This window comes from Zalophus californianus, chromosome 5 (assembly GCF_009762305.2).
Source record: "Zalophus californianus isolate mZalCal1 chromosome 5, mZalCal1.pri.v2, whole genome shotgun sequence".
Taxonomy (NCBI): domain Eukaryota; kingdom Metazoa; phylum Chordata; class Mammalia; order Carnivora; family Otariidae; genus Zalophus; species Zalophus californianus.
The window spans coordinates 67,879,686-67,893,530 of NC_045599.1; the positions used below are offsets into that span (position 1 = coordinate 67,879,686).

Here is a 13,845-nt window from a genome sequence, read left to right on the forward strand (position 1 = left end):
TCTTTGCCATTAAGAAGCTTATAAGCTAAAGAGGAGTAGGTTAGGGGTACATGAAAGTGCAACATAACCTATAATTCATTGATTGTCTCATCATACGGTAAATGAGCCCCTATGTGCCAAAACCCATGAAAAGTGACATACAAGAGTTAAAGCAAATTGATTCTGGATGAATAGGAGAAAGAGATTGGGTCATTTTGGGGTGGGCAGGAAGGAATCATTTCTTGAGAAAAGGGCAATTTAAGTGAACTTCAAGTGGGTCTAATTTCAGCAGATGGTGACCTGCAAGAGATGCCTGCGCGGAAGCAGTACACGGGGTAGCGGTGGTGTCTGCACCCGAGGAGGGGACAAAAGCAGAGGCAGTGGCTGGGAGTTCACGAAGAGAGAACAGTATGTGCAAAGACAAATAGGTAGAAAAGAAATGTGTTGTACCTGAGGGACAACTAATGATCCATTTTGACAGCGCTGAGCACAGAAAACAGAAACGGAAGTCATTAGAAAGGTAAATCGGAATCCTATTTAGAGGTCCCTGGACTGCCAGCATTCGCAGGGCAAACCATTCTCTGCCCCGGGATTCTGGTGACTCTCATGGCTCTTCTGACCAATTAGGTGTCTATTTGAATAAGTCGAGCCATGTTAAACCATAAATCGTGACCCCCTCCTCATGTTCTCCATGTCTCTTGCTATAAAGTTACTTGATCAACATTTTATGCTATAAATGTAGAGCATATATTTTCAAAAAGAAACAAGTAGAACTTTACTAAATCTACTTTTAAAAAGTATCTTAACTGAAGTCGAATTTGGTGTTCGGCCAGTTTAAACGAACAAAAAAAATGAATGAGAATTATAAAAAGTGAGCATATTTTTTATTTTCATTGCTTATGTGGCCACCTTCTCACTACATACATCAGTTAGCAAAGTCTGCTTTCAGCAGTGGAAACTTCATTATCACATCTAATTCTGGTTTGGTAACACATTAAACTTTCAAACAGTTAATGACTCTGGTTTTCTTTCTGTTCAGCTTTACCTTTCATAAAAGTACCGGCAAGAGGAAAGAAATGACAGTAAGACTGAATTATGAACTTTAAAAAGTTGAGAACAAGTACCTCCTTGTACTGTGGAAGTTGCTCTCTCTGCTCTTGATTAACTGTCTGCAATAGGTCAGTGGTGAGCACTGTGTGCCGTGGCGATGATTGTTGTAGCAGACAGGCAGGTGGGGGACCCAAAGAGAGGAGTTTCTTTTAGTCCTCTCTTTAATACGGGGATTATCCAAACTCTGCTTTAATAAAATGGTTTATTTCCTAGACTTGCTTCCAATGTCATCTGTAGATCATAATTAGCTTTGTGTGTGTGTTTGCTGGGGCGGGGGGAGTGAGAGGGAGAGGTGTGTATGTGTAAATATATGTATATATTTCACTATATATATGAGATTGTCTATATGCACAGTTTCATCTATAATACACACACATAGATACACACATACACAGTGATTTAGATATTGGTCTCCTATTGAATTTTCTCCATTGAGGTAAGTACTAATATCCCTCTCTTTTAGATGAACTTGAGGTCAGAGCAGTTAACTAAATTATAAGTTAGGTAACTTGCCCAAAGTCAAAAAGCTGGAAAGTAGTGGAATTCCAACCCAGGCCTGACTGAACCCCATAGTCCAGAACACACACTTGCTACTCTCTTTTTCTTTTCTCCCCTTGCTCCTTGCCTTCCTCTCATTCTTCCCTTTCTGGTCTTTTACTGAAGAATCAAATGATTCACAAAGGAAATATAATAAAATAATTAAAAATGACTTAAATCCATTAAAAAGGTTATCACATAGCCAAAGGGAAGACCAGGATAAGAATGAAAACACAGTGAGACTAGATACGAATTTAATGACAATGATGACTGATTTCCTAGCAGCCACGCTGAAGAAAGAAACTAGAAGAGCCATTCATCTCATAAACCAGTTACTCAGAAGTGACAAAAACAATGTCAACATTTATACAGCTTGTTTTTTATGATGGTCTTTGGTTATGATATTTGGTAACAGCTTCGGATGATCTGGCTTAATTTCTTACTTCATCCTTATAATCTCATGTATAGGTTCATGCCCGGTGCCCACACAGACATCTTGGCACAAAGAAACAAAATATTGAGGAATGGGTCCATACCACAGACCTAGTGTTCATCCTTCCTGGAGAGACAAGCAGTCACCTCTGAGAAATAACCATCGAGTAAGCGGGCCAATCTAGGACACTGTGCTGAGAATCTTTATAGAGTGTGTTCTGTTTATTTAATTGCCCCATCATAACCAGGCCACAGGCACGTATGTGTGCGTGGTCCTCTGCCTGGGTGTGTCTCACAACACGCCGTTCTTTGTCTTTTCTCCTTTTACCTGTCATTAACTGTTTATTATTATTCTCACTGTAGTTCATGAGAAAGCCTTTCTGCATACCTGCAGTTATTTCACAATTCTATACAGTTTTCATCTAGATCTTTCCACATTCTGGGAATGAAGTGTTTGCATCAGGAATGAACAAATCACAAATGAACGCCATTTTGTGTTTTGGTTACATGGGATGACTCATAGAGATGAGTGTTTTCAAGAAGAATTTGCAGACTAAAAGGTCTGCTATATGGAGTAGAAAACTAAGGTAAGACTTTCGGCCTAATCCTAGCTGCAAATGTTGTTAAGCTTGCTTTTAGTTTGTAAAGAAAAAAGTGGACTTTAGGCTAATTTTGTTTGATTATTTGCAATACTTTTCCAAGGGACTATGATAAGATCATTTTCTCTCTTGTCTGCCTTCATATACCTTCTCTATAGGGAATAATAATTACAGAAAAAATTGCTTTTCCTCTTTATTAAATCCAATTTAATAAAAACTTGCTGTCTAGAAAAAATTCTAAAAATGAATTTTACTGGCCTGATTTGTTTTTACAGAAATAGTGTCAATCCAATAGCACTGAAAGAGAGATCAAAATATTCTTAACATCCATTCTGAATCCAACATTCTCCAATAAATCAGAGAATCAGGCTCCATAAAAACCACTAAGCAAACTAGGTCACAGATAACAAGGTAGCAATTAAAATGACTATATCAATTATTTGGTTATATTATTTCCTAATATTTCACTCTGTAGGATATTTTATATAGGACCTCCTTTTAATACTCTATTTTAAAGAGAAAACTATTTTTTAGCATAAAAAAACTATTTATAGAATCATTTAAAATATGATGAATGGAAAAAGAGCATCATTAAGAAAGAGGTGGGGGAAATTACCAGCAAACTCATTTAGAAATCTCTTCAACTAAATTATAGTTGATGTGGTAAATAACAAATTTAATATGTTACCTTACGAATATCATTTGGAACATTCTAGTTTCCCTTATCTCTGTTCTAGGAAATGTGCTTCCCCCAAGAGATGATTTCCTGCTGCATTTTGCATCAATGCTTTTTCCATTGTATCTTCCTTTCTTAAGCCTAGATTAACCTATTAATTTAAAAGGCTGTATCTTTCATAGTGTGCTTGGAAACCAAACCTGAGTAACCAGACACTTGCACACGTGATTTTATCAAGTGTGTTCTGTTTATTTAACTGCCCTTACTTGCTCCTTATAATTAAATTCTTATGCCACCAAAGGACAACACCATGTACTTCGTATTGTCCTACCATACATTAAAATGGGTTGTTTATAACTTTTCCACCATTACCAAACCTCTTTGTGACCTTTTGGAGCCACTTCCCCAGAACTTATGGACATCTGTTTGGCTATAGGATGGAAGTCAATAGGAGGGAAGGTTTCAAAACTTGAAAGAGCTGAGTAACATTTCACTGATTTAGCATTTGTCCTCCTTGCACTAGGGTTCACTAACATAGTTTTTCTAAAAGGAAAGTATCAGGGAAAGTTTATTCTGTCAGATTCCATGCTGCATGCTGGAGCATACAGATTTGGCCCTCGCTCTTGGGGAGTTCACTTTCTTTTGGGACGGAAAAGACATACCCAGATCACTAGGATCTGAGGTAAGTGAGGTGATGATAGTATGCACTGTGTGCAGCCAGCAAAGAGGAGAAGCTCCTCACCTGGCCAGGAGCTGAGTATGTTGGGGGGGTGGGGAAGTCAGGGACAGCTTTCTGGATAAGACCATGCCTGGGTCTTAAAGGCTGAGTTACAGTTAGCCAGGTTAAAGGAAGGGATGAGTTATGTTGGGGAAGGAAGGGCAGCCTCGCTGGTAGGGGAGGTCAAGATAAGAGGTAAAGAAAGAGAACTCTAAGCAAATAGAAGTACTTTCTTCTTCTATTACTTAATAAAGTTCTTTTATTTGATAAAACATCCAATGAATAGTGAATAGTTTAGAAATAACACATTAGCTCTTCTTGCCTTTCTTTGTTTTCGTCTTTTCCACTGAAAAAGATGGGATAGTGTATCATCAAAATTTCTTCAGATTGTATATATATATGTATATATGTATATATATATATATAATGGAATATTATTAAGTCATAAAAGAGGAAGTCCTACCATTTGCAATCCATAACATGGATGGACCTTGAAGGCATTATCTAAGTGAAATAAGTCAGACAGAGAAAAGACAAATACTGTATGATCTCACTTATATGTGGAATCTAAAAAACAAAAATAAAAAAACACCAGACTCCTAGAAAAAGAGATCAGATTTGTCATTGTTAGAGGCAGATGGGGGGTGGGGGAAGGGGAAATTGAAAGAAGCTGTTCAAAAGGTACAAACTCCACTTATAAGACATAAATAAGTACTGGCATGTAATGTACAACACAGTGACTGTAACTAACCCTGCTGTATGGTGCATAGCAATGTTGTTAAAGGAGTAAATCCTGAGTTCTCATCACAAGGAAAATTTTTCTTTCTTTTCTTTTTATTGTATCTATATGAAATGATGGATGTTAGCTGAACCTATTGTGGCAATTATTTCATGATACATGTAAATCAAACCTTAGACTTATACAGTGATATAGATCAATTATTTCTCAATAAAACTGGAAAAAAGTTTAGACATATAAAAAAAACTTCAGGACTCTGATACTATGTGGTTTATATATTTAATTAAGATAAGGGAACAAACCCTTACAATGTTTACTATTAAAAAACGGATATTATCTTTGGGAAAAGAATAAAACTGCGTTTCTTTTTAGACACAATTTATAAATCAGAATATTGGACTAGTACAGGTCTTTCCCTTCAGAGAATCTGATTAAAATCAGTTTTACTGCACAGAGATTTGTTTTCACAGCAATTTCCCACGAAGGCGTTTTTCCACATACCAAGCAAATGTGGCCCTATCATATTCAGAATTTGAGATTCTTTTTAAAAATGAGAGTAGAAGATTCAAACTATTGTCACTACCAACAAATGATAAATTCCTATTGAGAAAACTTCACATATTTGGGGTGCTGTTATTATGCTACTTTTAAGCTGTGGGAGAAATTGAAGGATTTTTACCATATGTTTTTGTCTGAGGCGTAGAATTGTAATTTTTATACCATAGGTAGGACTGTGATTAAGAGTAACCGACTGAGAGGAACGCCCAAGGTTCCAGGGCTAGTGTGTTGTTAGTTCCAGATTGTCACCCATGCCTTAGGACACTTTCTGCTCCACTGTTGTGACAGAGGATGTTCTATACAAACATCACAATGTTAGGCAGAAAGATATGGAAAGGGAAAGGACAAATGTGTGTGTGCTAGCCCTATCAGCCCCACCCAGTAGCTTCTGCTTACCTTTTATTAGTCATAGGGCCATCCACCTGTAACTGAGGCTGGTAAGTAGAGCTTTGAGGTGATCACCGTTGCAAGCCCCAACTAAATTGGTTTTGTCAGTAAGGAATAAAGAGTAAATGTATATTGAATAGGTAACTAGTCATCTCAGCTACAAGTCTCAAAATAAATAAAAAAAAAAAACAAACAAATCTGGCCCAGAGTTTCCAAATAAAACAACTAAAAGTCTAAGCCGACAAAAAGAATAGAATATCTAAGAGGAAAGTTAGGTTTATTGCCTAACTATACTATGTTGTGATGATCTCTTTATATTCGTTGGCTGAGTTCATCTGAGTACCATGAAGCAGAGAAACAAAACCTGGAGGAGCAGTTAGGAGAAAGGGATTCTACTCTCAAATCTGCTACTCTACTACTTGCAGTAAGTTTATCTTTCAGAATTCCAGACTAGATTAGTAATTACAGACTTTTTCTTACAACACCCTGAAACACTTTGTTCAAATGATGGCACTTGGGAAGAGTTAAGAGCAGCACCACTTGGAATGAAGAATATGTGGTGGTGGAAGATCAGAGATCCCACTTGGTTCTCCTCCCAAAGCCTCCCTGGGACGAGAGTTTCTGAGCCTCTTCCTGGCTTTACGATTCCATATGTCATTTGTAAGCAGGGACCAAACCTTAGTTGCCCTAAGTGTAGCTTCACTTGGAATACATCATACATCTAGGCTCTGTTGTAACTATACATAAAACGTACTTTTGGGGCGCCTGGGTGGCTTAGTCGGTTAAGCGTTGTCTTCGGCTCAGGTCATGATCCCAGGGTTCTGGGATCGAGCCCAGCATTGGGCTCCCTGCTCAGCGGCGGTCTGCTTCTCCCTCTGCCCCTCACCCAACTTGTGTTCTCTTCTCTCATTCTCTCAGTCTCTCTCTCAAATAAATAAATAAAAAATTTAAAAAAAAGTATTTTTAAAAACATCGTCTTTTTGTGTTTTCAACAGATGAATTGAATTTCCCTTTTTCATCTATTTATTTCTATCAGCCTCTGTTTTGTAAAACTTCCTACTACATTCTTTTCAAAATGTGGAAATGGTATGAAGCTCCTGGGAAATTCTCAGGAGTTTGCAATTTGGATTTTTGCATTTTTCCCTCAATTTGTTTGGCCTCCTACATGGATTTTTAGCCTCCCCGCCCCCCATCTACCCAATACTTAATTCACATTTACAACATCACACATAGCCCATGGGGGGAGTAGTAATGTTTTTGCTTTAAAGGTCACCATAACAGGAGGTCAGTGAAAAACCAAACATGGCTTTAAAAACATGAGAACAGAAAGACACCCACAAGACTGGGCATGTGGATTGAGTGCTAGATGGGTGGTCAACCCAACTCAGACAAGCCAGCAATAGTCCAACCACATAACAGACCAGGAAACTCCAAAGTTGCTAACTAAGAAGCTGGTTTTATGTTATTTAATTTTTTTCCCAAGAATTCTATTTCCAGTCACTACTATCAAGGGATAGAAAATGTGCTGATTTCTTGGGTTACTTCATATTGACTTTTTATATAAGGTGATTTTATGAAGATAAAAAATGCAGTTACATTTTAGAGTTTTATGAACAGAAAGCAATACTTAATATTTTCCTAGTATACCATTTGAAGTCATCATAAATATTCCTTAATTTTTGCATAATTTATGTTTAGAAATTCAAAGTGAACTTTTAATGAACTAGTGGTTAGTATAGTTTGATTAGTTTAATCCTTAATATTCTGAGTAGAATCTTAGACTTATAAAATCTTATCATTTTAAATTTGCCTGTTAAATCAGGGGTTAATGGAATATTTCCTTTTGGGGAGGGAATCACAAGTTTAGAGTTTTCAAAATTAATTTGGAAATTGGAATTTATAAAGTGTCTGAATTGCTAAAATTTTTGCATACATTCACATAAGAAAATGTTGTGACAGTTTGGCATTTAATCATTAAATAAAGACCCAACATGCTTGTTCAGTTATTAGAACCCATTATTTAGACTCTTTGGCATTCACATCAAATTGATTTATTTTGGTCATTCACCCTTAAGATGGAGTTAGAGACAATACTTTTTTCACATGCAGAAAGTTAGAGTATGGGATAAAAAGAATGTCCATTACTTTTTCTTTTTAAATTATAATAGAATATCTCTGGCTTAGATCTTTTTCCCTCATTTCTAGACACATATATAGTAACTCCTTGACATATGTGATGGAATTATTATTGGAGAAACATGAGCAATCCAAAAGTGTGTTTATCAAAAATAATTTTCCCATAAGAAATCATGGCAAAGGACTTTATGATATAATTTTCAAAGCTGTGTAGCTGCCTGTTAATTTTCTGTATGTGGGCAGACTGACCCAAAACACCAGGGACTGCATTCCTTCACATCTGGGTATGCTTAGAAGAGAAAATTCGTTTCCACCCCTCCTGCCCTTACCTTTTTGTGCCCTGCGGAGCACTGGCCAATAAACATAGCCCCAGGGAAAGATTTCCATGACGTGGTATTTTTTTTTTTTTTTTTTGTCTCCTACCAAACTTCCCAGAAAGCAAGACAACTAGGACATAGTTTTTCTGCTGTGATTCAAGGCTAAATCAAAAGTGATTGAAATTCCAAAAGCAGATTTTGCAGTGTGGATATTTCAAGCACAGTGCAAATTCTATCAGCCAGGTATATTACTACAAAACTTCAAAACGGGAAGTCTCGACTCAGCAGCAGGCTTACAGTGCACTGGCTGGTTTACTACTTGCAGTGAGGGCATGTGACTGAAATTAGGGCTGGGTAGCAGGGTAAATTATATAACTAAAGAAACCAAGAAGTACGGTCTACTGGATTTTCTAGTGGCCTTCTCAGCTTGCCCCAAACTGGCTCCAATGTCTTCCCTCCCAAAAAGGCTCATCTCTCAGGATTCCCTATCTCACCTGAACTTCTATGATAATCCCTCAACTGCTTTTCCTGTGTCCTTTACACTTGGGCCAGAATGACTTTTCTAAAAACCTAATCTGAGCCAGCCACTCACCTGGTAAAATTTCTGAATTGACTTTTCATCTTCAGGGTAAAATCTAAACATGTCATAAAAGGCTATTGACCATCAGGGCCTGCCTGCTAGTCCAGCTTCATCTCTCTATACCTTCATACACACTCCAGGCTCCAGCTACATCAAAAGCCTGAAGTTTTCTAAAAGCATCGCCAGGCTCATGTTTTCAGGCTCTAGCACCTGTGGTGTTTGGAATTCCCTTCCCCATTATGGGGACTTGGCCTAACTCTTACTCATCCTTCAAATCTTACTTAAGTTTGACCTCTTCTGGGATGCCTCCTGGGAGTCATCTGTGGAGCACCCTCTCATTTCTCCAGCATCTTCCAACATAGCACCTACCTCAGGTATTTGTCATTGTCTGTGAATTCACTGGAGCTCCCTGAAGGTAATATGAGTTCTTTGTATATTAACATTTACAATGTGTAATTTAGTGCTTACTCTCGGTAGGAGCTCACTAAGATTTTGTTGAATGAGTGAATGGTTAGAAACTATACAGTTAGGCTTAAGTCTCTCAGTTAGTTTGGAATGGGTTGTTCAGTAGTTTGTTTCTTGGGAGATGTAAAGCCAAGATCACAATCTATATCCAGATGGACTACATTTCTTGTGGTGTATGTGAACTGTAAAAACTAAGGATCATGTATATAAGCCAACTTAAACTGATCTCTGGATTAAGCAGATCCTAGAAGATTCAATTTAATGATAGTGGTAGTGGTGGACATGGGGAACTATTAGTGTTAATGATGGATGTTAAAAATGAAAATGTGATTGTGGTGCTATGTAAAAATTAATTTAAATATTTCCTAGTCAGTTGTATTCAGGAATAATAAAGATTATGGAGAAAGTGCCAAGTCCTCAGTTTTTGTTCTTTGAAAAAAAGAATCAAGTGAGAAAAGAAAGATACCAAGTAATTGGGTGGAGTGGCGTTTGGTTAATAATTCTTCCTGACATTTATACATTTGTATAAATCGTGTGAATTTCCAATAAGTAGAAAGCAGTCATTGTTATTTTTATCTAATCTTTTTATTACACGTTCTCTAAACATGAGTATGCCTTTAGGGAAAGATAGAGGAGCATGGAAGCCACATGAAAAAACAAATGGAATCTAAAGTATGAACAAAGTTCAAATGAACATCATGCGAGGCTGCAGGGATTTCTTGTCTGATTTCTCAGTAGTGTTAGCTAATTCTTTCTTCCAATACCCAAGTCCCTGTAGGACTTGAACCCTCTGAACCTCTTAGGACTCCTCGGTTTCTACCTCATAAATCCTGGGCCTGATTCACAGAGGCGAGTCAGCCAACTCTCCTCCAATCTGTCTCATCTGTATTTTCTTCAGCATCAATTATTACAGCTTTTTTTTATCCACTTACCATTTGAGTCCCACGAAGTGACCCCTCATCGTGGTCAATAAATATTATCATACAACTGAAACAAATTCAACTTGGTTCAGTTATTTCATTTGCTCATTGACTACAATTTCTAGTCACCATACCAGGTGCTTAATCGTTTAGAGGTAGAGATGAGATTCTGAGTAAATATTTGTTGGCAGTACCATATGTGTCATTATAGACGTACGGCTAAGAAATGGAATTGATATGAATAAGGATGTGGTTAGTTCAGAAAAAAGAGGTGGACATGAAGGACCTCACAGAAGAGGTGAATGTCTTAGCAAGGTTTCAAAGAATGAACTGAAGTTTTGCAGGCCAACGAGATGCCGAAGGGATTCTAGGGAGAAAGGACAGTATGGTCAAAGGCTCAGAGGTTTGAAACAATGTGGTATAGTTTGAGGCACTGGCATATAACGTTAACAAAAGAGGAGTATTTACTTTTATTTTTTAAAGATTTTTATTTATTTATTTATCTGAGAGAGAGAGCACAAGCAGGGGGAGCGGCAGGCAGAGGGAGAGGGAGAAGCAGGCTCCCTACTAACAACGAGCCCCATGTGGGACTCGATCCCAGGACTCAAGGATCATGACCTGAGCCGAAGGCAGTCGCTTAACCGACTGAGCCACCCAGGTGCCGCTAAAGAGGAGTATTTAAAAAGGAGAACGGGGTGCCTGGGTGGCTCAGATGGTTAAGTGTCTGCCTTCGGCTCAGGTCATGATCCCAGAGTCCTGGGATCGAGTCCCGCATCGGGCTCCCTGCTCCTTGGGAGCCTGCTTCTCCCTCTGCCTCTCTTTCTCTCTCTCTCTCCCCCTCTCTCTGTCTCTCATGAATAAATAAATAAAATTAAAAAAAAAAGATAAAAAGGAGAATGAAGAAGTAGTTAGGAGGCAGATCATAAAGAGTATCCCTGATTAAGTTACTTCAACTTAACCTTGAAATTTACTAGAAACTAGTAGGGCATTCAGTGTAGGTGTGTGCCATGATCATACTAGATTTATTTTAGAAATCAATGTAGATGGGCATGAGGGCATTTGTCTAGAGGCAGGAAGCCTGGTTAGATGGCACTCTAACAGTCCAGATGTGATCTGACGAAGGCCTTCACTAGCCCCGTGGCTGGTGTTTTTTGTCTATGTGTTTGCCTTTCTTCTTGTCTGTGAACTGCTCAGTAACAAGGATGTGGTCTTCTTCAGCTTTGTTTCTCCGGTGCCTACTATCATACCTGACATGCAGTAAGTTAGTATGACAGGGAAAAAAAAAAAAACCATTTCTGAGTATTGTCCTAATTATTTCGTTGGACTAGGAGAGTATCTTATTGTATGACTAAAATTCTTTATGAAGGTAAGATTTTTTTGTGTTAGGATTGCTGCAGTGATTTCATTGTGAGTTTCAATCATGACATTAAGAGGGTATGTTGTATATCTTTGACAATTTACCCTAACATCGGCCTTTAGAATATGATCCAGTATTTCTCTCTGAGCCAAACATGCACTTGAGGTTTCTTTCCCTCTGTAGTGGCAATAAATTGATACAAATTAATACATATTTTTCATTCCATTCCTGTTGGGTAAAACAGCATGCACTACAAGTTTGTTTGTAAACTAGAACATGTTAAGTTCAAACCTTCCTAGGATTAGCTCTTTTTCCAACCTCTGGTTGAAATATTAGGTGTGTGGGTGCCTGGGTGGCTCGGTTGGTTAAGCGACTGCCTTCGGCTCAGGTCATGATCCTGGAGTCCCGGGATCGAGTCCCATATCGGGCTCCCTGCTCAGCAGGGAGTCTGCTTCTCCCTCTGACCCTTTCCCCTCTCATGCTCTCTATCTCATTCTCTCTCTCAAAAAAAAAAAAAAAAAAATTAGGTGAGTTCCATAGCTCTCGCATTCACTTTTGTATGATAAAAGAAGTGGTCTAGTTACATACAGTTACAGTAACAATCCCATGTCAGGAAAGTGAACCTCTGATTTCATATAAAGTTAAAAGCTTCCCCATTTTGGGCCTGCTGCAGTTGAGGAAATGTCCTGGCATCCCCCTAACCCCCAGCACTGAAATTTCACCTTTCCTTGTTGGGGGTGGGGTGCAGAGGAGAGGCACGGGGCAGGTATGCCAGCATTCTATGTTGGCTTGTCGTGGGGGTGCACTCAGAGGTTGTGAGTTCCTCCAAGGTTCTATTGCAAGAATCATGCAATCACCTCTCCTCTGCTTGAATGCTTTAACTGCTTCTCAACTTTGGCATCTGTTAGGGTCCCACAGCTTCTCTGTGCTAAGGGTGGCTCATCCCTAGAAAAAATCCTTTCCAAAGCACCCTTAGCCAGCTCCCATCTAAAGGGCCCACGTTTGGTCCACAGAAACATGAAACTCTGCCCGGTTGTAAGAAATACAGCTGGCTCTGAGTACACCTGTATCTCTTTGTTCTGCCACCAAGCAGACAGCCCCATGTAGTCCTTTGCCTGACATTTCTCAAGGGTGGACCAAATACTTGTCTTCTGTGTCCTCCAAACTTTAGGGAATAAACATCCACATCTCCGAGAAGTGTTCTTGAATCCTTTCTCATAGGTGAGGGAAATGGAAAGTTGCTACGGCCTCCAACAACTTTCTCCAGAGAAATTGTTTTGTCCCTTCTCGTTTCTTCAATTTCAATTCTTTGAGACCCTTGAAGTATACGTGAGTCACCAAGGGGTCGTTGTCCACCCCCTCTCAAGTCTTGTATAGGAGGACTAGTACCTTAGTTTGGAATGTGGAAGAAATGCCACCTATTGTTTTGGTCTTAACTTAGGGTGGCCTCCCCAAAACTTAGATAGAAGGGATCCCTCCCTAAAGCCCTGTAACACGGGCAAGTATGAGATGTTTGTAAACCATGGCCATTAGCCAGAATAAAACTGATTTGCTTACAGGGATTTAAATGCTTAAACTTGACGTACAGAAAGCTAACAATGTTGAGTATCATTTTAAAGACATAAAATCACGCAGAAATCAATCAATTAATTCAACAAAAATTACTTATCAGTTCGTAAATGCTGGTATTATCCTAGGTGCTGGATGTGCAAAAACTAAACACATGGCTCTTTTACTCATGTAATTAACCATCTAGTGAGAGAATTATATGCTGAAATATGTCCAAAAGTAATCATAATACAATTTAGCATCACAATAGAAGGATCTACAAAGACCTAAGAGAGCACAGAAGATAGAGTATGTGAATTTAAGGAAGGCTTCACAAGGGACATTTGAACTGGATCTTGAATGAAGATTAGGGTTTCCCTAAGGAGAAAGGAGGAGAGGGCATTCCAGATACATGACGTATGTAGGACGTTTGTAGGACAGGGAAGTTCAGATGGTGTGTGGGAACGATGAAGAAAAGGTGTAGCTGGGACAGAGGCTGGTGTGATTGTGGGATTTGAATTTGGGGATTGGAAAGACTCTTTTTTATGCCAGAGAGTTTCAACTCCTTCCTGCAGATAACGGGAAGTTATTGGTATGCTTTTTAAGTGCTTACTTAAAAATATTACACACATAGGGGAGCCTGGGTGGCCCAGTCGGTTGAGTGACCAGCCCTTGGTTTGGCTCAGGTCATGATCTCATGGGTTGTGGGATTGAGCCCTGCATTGGGCTGTGTGCTTAGTGGGGAGTCTGCTTGTGACTCTACCTCTGCCCCTCTCCCCACTCACTC

At 38.9% G+C, this 13,845-nt stretch overlaps 1 long non-coding RNA gene across 2 annotated transcripts in view; it reads left to right on the forward strand.

Moving 5' to 3' along the window:
- LOC113928671 overlaps window positions 1-13,845 on the forward strand; it is a 105,703-nt gene that overhangs the window by 64,435 nt on the left and 27,423 nt on the right. The window lies entirely within an intron of this gene.